The following is a 9,083-nucleotide window of genomic DNA, read 5'->3' as shown; positions in this document are numbered from 1 at the left end:
TTCTAAATTCCCTAGAAAACTTTTTTCAAACAATGGCCATACTCTACGATGATATAAATAAACAGCAAACCGCTGAACACAGATTAAGATCCCTTAAACAGGGAAAAAGACCAGTGGAAGATTACATAGCGGACTTCCAGCTATGGGCCACGGATTCAGAGTGCAACTCAGTTAGCCTGAAAAACCAGTTCCGCCTAGGTTTATCTGAACATTTAAAAGATGAACTTTCTAGCGTGGATTTCCCTGAAAGCTTGGATGCATTAATCAAATTGTGCATAGCAATGGATAGAAGGTATCGCGAAAGGAAGACTGAAAAACATAATTATGAAACAACACCCAAAAGATCTTTTCAATCCTATCAAGAAAAGACTCTTTCAATTCCTATACCAATGGAAATAGGTACCATACGCGGACCTCTAAGTCTCGAAGAAAAACAAAGGAGAAGGTCAGCTAATCTCTGCCTCTATTGCGCAAACAAAGAACACGATGTTGCCTCATGTCCTATCCTTTCTCGTCAAAAGAAGGGTAAGTTGTCGCTTAATTGTGCATGTGAAAAATTTAAACAACCATCACACCTGTCATTAATATTATCTTTACAGTGGGACAATCTGCAACTTCAGAACGAAGCCATTATTGATTTCGGAGCTGATGGTATATTCCTTGTTGAATCAATAGTAAAACAAAATAAAATACCTATTCTGCAGAAATCCTCTCCTGTCTTTGTAAGGGTAATAGATAGTACTCAGATCTTAAAGGGACCTATCACTCACCACACAATACCATTGTTAACCATCTCACCAGATGGACACAAAGAGTTTCTATCATATGATATTATTCCTAGTTCAATTCATCCCATAGTACTTGGGTTACCGTGGTTACAAAAACATAATCCATCCATAGATTGGTCCCAAAATAAAATCACCTTCACTTCACAATATTGCCTAAAGACATGTTATCCATATGTTAACATTGGACACATAGGTTCTGCATTACCACATGAATATCATGATTTCAATGATGTATTTAATCTAAAAAACGCTGAATCACTCCCACCTCATAGGCATTTTGATTGTCCGACTGACACTAAACCAGGGGTAGAGATACCATCAGGAAAAATATTTCCTCTCTCACAAAAAGAATTGCAACATCTAAGAGAATATTTGGATGAAAACCTCAGAAAGGGTTTCATATCCCCATCTTCTTCACCAGTTGCCTCTGCTATTTTCTTTGTTACTAACAAAGATGGCACACTCAGACCAATAATAGATTACCGAGCCCTCAACGCTGTCACCATAAAAAATAGATACCCATTACCACTCATCCCGGAGATAATTGAACGCCTTAGTGGTGCAACCATATTTACCAAGTTAGATCTAAAAGGTGCATACAATTTAATACGTATGAGATCCGGAGATGAGTGGAAGACAGCTTTCAAAACAAGATATGGGCTATTCCAATATAATGTTATGCCCTTTGGTCTGACGAATGCCCCCGCCACATTCCAGTTCTTTATAAATGAAATCTTCAAAGAACTCATGGATGTGTGCGTAATTGTCTATCTAGACGATATTCTTATTTATTCTAAAACTTTAGAGGACCATAGAAAACATGTAAGATGGGTACTCTCTACTCTTTGTGATCATCAGTTATTCGCCAAAATGGAAAAATGTCAGTTCCACAAAGACACCATTAAATTTTTGGGATACATAATCTCTCCCAAAGGCATTCAAATGGATCAAAAAAAGGTAACAGCCATAATCAATTGGCAAACACCAACTACCTTGAAATCTCTACAAAGATTTCTAGGTTTCTCAAACTTTTACAGGAAATTCATTAATCATTATTCTACCATAGTTCAACCTTTAACTCGTCTGACAGGAAAACAAAAATTTGTTTGGGATTCCAGGCTGAACAAGCCTTTCACAATTTAAAGGAGAAATTTACAACATCTCCTATCTTGAGAATACCTGATCCAGATTTGCCATACACCCTGGAGGTGGATGCCTCAAATGTTGGAATTGGTGCTATACTCTTACAACCTGGAAAACAAAATATTCATCTTCATCCTATCGCCTATTATTCTCGAAGATTAACTCCTGCAGAGACTAATTATTCAATAGGCGATAAGGAATTACTAGCGATGAAATCAGCAATGGAACATTGGCGACATCTCTTGGAGGGAACTACAATCCCTTTCCAGGTCTTCACTGATCATAAAAATCTTCAATACCTGAAGAAAAATAAAACTCTGTCCTCAAGACAGGTACGGTGGGCTCTATTCTTGGATAGGTTTAATTTTTTACTTACTCATATTCCAGGTACAAAAAATGCAAAAGCTGACGCTTTATCCCGGTCTTTTGAAACTACAGAAGACTCTCAAATTAATACATATATCATTCCGCCATCTAAAATCATTGCTGCAACAGTTCTAGAAACATCTGACATTTTCCAAGCACAACATATGGATCCGGATATCCCACCAATTTGTACTCCAGATTCTGATTCTGGGTTATATATGAATAAAGGTTTGATATATGTTCCACCAACTCTAAGAAACCAGATCATCCAACAACATCATGATTCCCCTTTAGCCGGTCATCCAGGCATTGAAAAAACTACTGAACTTGTCAGTAGGGATTATTGGTGGCCTCAGATGAAAACTGCCATTCAAACCTATATTATAAATTGTCACACCTGCGCTAAGAAAAAGAAGGAACACCATAAGCCCTATGGTCTCCTAACACCTTTACCTATACCCATAAAACCTTGGGATATGATAGCTATTGATTTTATTGTAGACTTACCCATCTCAAACGGTCACAACACCATAATGGTTGTAGTAGACCATTTAACTAAAATGGCTCATTTTATTCCATTAAAAAGAACACCAACTGCATTCACAACTGCAAAATACTTCCATAGTCATGTAGTTAGACTACATGGCTTACCAGCATCCATTGTAACAGATCGTGGAAGTCAGCTCACTTCAAAATTTTGGAAATTCTTATGTAAGACCTTACAAATCTCACTCAGACTAACAACCGCTTTCTATCCACAGTCAAATGGTCAAACGGAACGCCTAAACCAAACTCTCGAACAGTACTTGAGATGTTTTATTTCATCTCAACAAGATGATTGGTGTGAGTGGCTACCTAGTGCTGAATTCGCTTATAATAACTCAATCAATACCTCAACTAAAGTCTCTCCTTTTTACGCAACTTATGGCTTTCATCCACGTACTTATCCAAATACTCTTACATGTTCTCATTCTCCATCAGTTTCCAATTACACTGAGTCTTTAAAAGACGTTATGGAAACTTTACAGAACCATTTGGTTACTGCCAAAGAAACTCAGAAAAAATATTACGACAAAAAGAGAATGCCATCTCCGGAGTATAAATCTCAAGATATGGTATGGTTATCCACGAAGAATATCAAATTACCTGTGCCAAGTAAAAAACTAGCAGATCAATACATCGGTCCTTTCCCAATACTTAAGGTAATCAACGAGAATGCAGTGACTTTAAAATTACCTTCCACTATGAGAATTCACCCCTCATTCCATGTGTCATTATTAAAACCGTTTTTGGGTACCACGGTCCCTTCTACTGACGCCACTATTCTCACATTACCTGATCCTCAGGATTACGAAGTGGATGGGATTCTGGACTCTAGAATTCGTAGGAAGAAGCTTGAATACCTAGTGCATTGGAAAGATTATGGTGATGAAGAGAACTCATGGGTTCCTTTACAAGACTTAAATGCACCTGATTTGTTGAGGGACTTTCATGTTCGCTTTCCATGTAAACCAGGTCCTCAGTCTGCTGGGAGGGGCTCTTGAATGGGGGGATCTGTCAGCATTTGGCTTCTCACTATGCCTTTAAGACAAGTTCTCCTCCCCAAACAAATTCCTATTTAAACACCACTTTTCCCAGAAATCATTGCTTGATCATTAAAGAGAAATAGGGGACAACTGCAAAGTCTCTCTATCTTCTAAAGATTGTTAAGCCAATCTCATTCCTGAACTTAAGCTTTACTTTTATAAGCATATCTTCAAGTGCCTTTTATTTAAGGGAATACTTTAACTTTATTATAACCTTACTCCTTGCAAATTAGGAGTGTTCTACTTTGTATGCTTTAACAGCTGTGAGTAGCTGCAGCTCTTTCCGATTCAGCCTGGGAACGGACGCTCAGGCTGTTGGTGACGCCATCTTCGCTCTCGCTGATACACTGCGCAGCACGCCAGAGTCGTTAACTTGCTGCTCTCTTCAGACGCTGCTCTCCTGCTTCCTCATTAGACGCTTGGATCTCCACTTCACAAGTAAGACAAACAACCTCTCACAAACCTAAAACCCACTCTTTGTAAGGTATGTGCACCAACGAATAATTTAATAAGCATGCTTGGACATAAACTGAATGTAATGCATTACTGAATGATCTTTAGTTTAAGAAGGGATTATTATCCATACTACGTATATTTAATACAACGATGTCAGTGGTCAATTTGAGGATTACAACTTGCAAACAAACTTAATATCAAGTTCTAGGTCATTATCATTTGTTTTATGTTCAAACTCATCTTTATCAACCATGCATGTTTCTAAGCCTATTTGGGCTTCTGTTCACTGAACCACCAATCAAAAATAACATATCCAGATTGTCATATCTCATTCATGATATTTACATACCTACCCATTTCTCTGATCTCTCAACATTGAAATAGAGTCTGTCACAACTATAGAGTAATATAGCTTTGTGACATAAACCACAAATCTATTAGTAATATTGTATTCATACAGGTTCCTAATATCTAAGCTATGGTATTATTGGAGATTATGAATACAAACATTTACTATATCATTAAAATTAAAAATCATATTAAATATAAGAATTTCAGACCTGTATTCTCACACTATCTTAGGCTTTATTTTTATTTTACAGTCAACTTTCAATTGATTTTAACTAGGTACAATAGCTATTAAATAGTTATTAACTATTTAATAGCTACCTAGTAAAATAAAGAGAAATTAACCTGTAAAATAAAAACTAACCTAAGTTACAATTACACCTAACACTACACTATACTTTAATAAATTATTTCTATTTAAAACTAAATACTTACCTGTAAAATAAACCCTAAGATAGCTACAATATAATTAATAATTACATTGTAGCTATTTTAGGATTTATTTTTATTTTACAGGTAACTTGGTATTTATTTTAGCTAGTTAGAATAGTTATTAAATAGTTCTTAACTATTTAATAACTACCTAGCTTAATGAAATACAAAATTACCTGTAAAATAAATCCTAAGCTAAGTTACAATTAAACCTAACACTACACTATAATTACATTAATTAAATAAATTAGTTACAAATAACTACAATTAAATTAAATTAAATAAACTAACTAAAGTACAAAAAATAAAAAAGCTGTTACAAAAAATAAAAAAATAACTTACAAACATTTAAAAAATATTACAACAATTTTAAGCTACTTACACCTAATCTAAGCCCCCTAATAAAATAACAACCCCCCCAAAATAAAAAAATTCCCTACCCTATTCTAAATTAAAAAGTTCAAAGCTCTTTTACCTTACCAGCCCTTAAAAGGGCCTTTTGAGGGGCATGCCCCAAAGAATTCAGCTCTTTTGCCTGTAAAAGAAAAATACAACCCCCCCAACATTAAAACCCACCACCCACATACCCCTAATCTAACCCAAACCCCCCTTAAAAAAACCTAACACTACCCCCCTGAAGATCATCCTACCTTGAGTCGTCTTCACTCAGCCGAGCCACCGATGGAACCGAAGAGGAGATCCGGAGCGGCAGAAGTCATCATCCAAGGGGCGCTGAAGAAATCTTCCATCTGATACAAGTCTTCATCCATGCGGCGTCTTCAATCTTCATCCATCCGGAGCAGATCGGAGCCATCTTCAGACGAGTCGACGCAGAGCCATCCTCTTCTTCCCCACGACTACCGATGAATGGATATTCCTTTAAGGGACGTCATCCAAGATGGCGTCCCTTCAATTCCGATTGGCTGATAGGATTGTATCAGCCAATCGGAATTAAGGTAGGAAAAATCTGATTGGCTGATTGAATCAGCCAATCAGATTGAAGTTCAATCCGATTGGCTGATCCAATCAGCCAATCAGATTGAGCTCGCATTCTATTGGCTGTTCCGATCTAACTAGCTAAAATAAATACCAAGTTACCTGTAAAATAAATATAAATCCTAAAAGCTACAATGTAATTATTAATTATATTGTAGCTATCTTAGGGTTTATTTTACAGGTATTTAGTTTTAAATAGGAATAATTTATTTAAGTATAGTGTAGTGTTAGGTGTAATTGTAACTTAGGTTAGTTTTTATTTTACAGGTTAATTTCTCTTTATTTTACTAGGTAGCTATTAAATAGTTAATAACTATTTAATAGCTATTGTACCTAGTTAACCCTTTCGTGACAGGGTTAAAGTGCCTACATCGGAACAACTGTTCCGATGTAGACAAATTGAAACTACGCGATCGTGCATACGATCGCGAGATTTCAATTATTGGATCGCATCTGGGGGGCGTCCCTACAATCCTAGGAACGCCCTCCAGACCGCGATTAAATCCCTGAAGCACAGAAGGCTTCAGGACAGCCGTTAGTTATGACGTTCCATTCCGTCATAACGGCTTTAAAGCCCAGTCTAATTATGACGGAATGGAACGGCATAACGGCTTTAAAAGGTTAAAATAAATTGAAAGTTGCCTGTAAAATAAAAATAAATCCTAAGATAGCTACAATATAATTATTATTTATATTGTAGCTATATTAGAGTTTATTTTAAAGGTAACTATTTAGTTTTAAATAGGATTAATTTAGTTAATAAGATAAATATTATTTAGATTTATTTAATTAATATTTAAGTTAGGGGGTGTTAGGGTTAGTGTTAGACTTAGGTTTAGGGGTTAATAATTTTATTATAGTGGCGGCGGTGTAGGGGGGGCAGGATAGGGGTTAATAAATTTATTATAGGTGGCGACGGTGTAGGGGGGGCAGATTAGGGGTTAATAAGTTTAATATAGGTTGCGGCGGGGTCCGGGAGCGGCGGTTTAGGGGTTAAACTATTTATTTAGTTGCGGCGAGGTCCGGGATCTGCAGGATAGGGGTTAATAACTTTATTATAGGTGGCGACGGTATAGGGGGGGCAGGATAGGGGTTACTAGGTATAATGTAGGTGGCGGCGGTGTCCGGGAGCGGCGGTATAGGGGTTAATACATTTATAAGAATTGCGGCGGGGTCTAGGAGCAGCGGTTTAGGGGTTAATAACTTTATTGAGTTGCGGGGGGCTCCGGGGGCGCCAGTATAGGGGGTAGAACAGTGTAGTTAGTGTGAGTGCTTAGTAACAGGCTAGCAATAAAGCTGGGGAAAAGCCGAAGAGCAGCGAGATCGGATGTGTGATAACTCTCACAGTCCGCTGCTCATCGCCCCGTACTTGGTGCACGGCTTTTTGACAGCTTTATTGATAACTTAGGCGAACGTATTCAGGTCCGCGGCGGCGATGGTAGGCGAGCTTAGGCGGGCGTATTGAACCGGCGAAGGCAGGTAAAGTAGACGCGTTGATAACTAGGCCCCTATGTCTGCTGCTTGATTTGCAGTATTTAGAGGTTAAATAATTAGCTTTTTGGCCTCCTAGGTAGAATGAGAAAAAGCACAATTTTTACATTTTTTTATATGCTTGATTGAAATTATTATTTCCTACTCTCTAACTACAAATCTTATTATAGTATTGTATTTTTGTGAAAACACATCACTACTGAATATTTTTCAGAAACTTGTTCATAAATAATAGAGCTATATAAGCTTGCAGATTGTGGGTATAGTGTACATATGTATATAATGTGTTTTATATATATATATATATATATATATATATATATATATATATATATATATATATATATATATATATATATATGTGTGTGTGTGTGTGTGTGTGTGTTTGTATGTATATATATATATACTGTATATATATATGTATTATACTGTAATAAATATATTATGTATTTAAAGTAGGTTAGTTATTTAAATAAACCTTTTTTTAACTGTTAGCATGTTCTTTCTATTTAGGAACAAGATTTGGTGTATAAGATATTAATATCCCATAGAAAACAGAAGCTGTGCATTTTTTGTTTTACAACAGTGCGTGTTTTATACATTGCACTTTATAAAACGTGTTTATAAAAGAAGGTGGCTTTAATAACGTTGCATGTTTTAGCTGCCACAAGTCCACACTGTACTAAATGTGTTTAGGTCTAATATTGTGATCGCACCGTACCAAATGTTTTCCATTTCTTTATAACATGTTTTGTACATTGTGACTCTAATAGTAGAAGTTATTATGCATTTGCTAGCCCAATATTTGGTCTCCACGCGTAATACCAGTGCGCTGGTATTAGAAGTTGAGCGCATTGCATGGAAAGCTTTGCGCTCATGAGAGCACGCTTCCATAGGCTCCAATGGGAGTATTGTTCTCATGTCGATAGTCACGGCAGATAACCTAGCGCAGTGAAGGGGGTAAGTCGCACAGCGATGGGCAGCAAAGTTTAAATATACTGTATATTATAGGAATATATACATATATATTTATGTGTTTATATGTGTATATACATATATATTTATGTGTTTATATGTGTATATACATATATATTTATGCTTTTATATGTGTACATATATATTTATGTGTTTATATGTGTATATACATATATATTTATGCTTTTATATGTGTATATACATATATATTTATGTGTTTATATGTGTATATACATATATATTTAGAGTAATAACACAGTCCCCATAGACCGCAATGTAAAGGCACTTTTTAGTTATTTTTTTCTAACACCCCACATCGGCACACTTTAACCCCTTAAAGTGAATGTAAATTTTGATGCTAAAGTGCCTGGTTTTTAAAAATTCAATTAAACACAGGGGCACTTTAATTCATCAAAAATTACATTTCACTCGTTGTGAAAAAAAATTACCTTTTAATCTTGACAGCTGCTCCAGCTTCCTCCACCCGTCGCAAAGCCTCTTC

This window comes from Bombina bombina, chromosome 1, assembly GCF_027579735.1.
Source record: "Bombina bombina isolate aBomBom1 chromosome 1, aBomBom1.pri, whole genome shotgun sequence".
In the NCBI taxonomy this organism is placed as follows: domain Eukaryota; kingdom Metazoa; phylum Chordata; class Amphibia; order Anura; family Bombinatoridae; genus Bombina; species Bombina bombina.
This window is presented reverse-complemented; position numbering follows the sequence as displayed.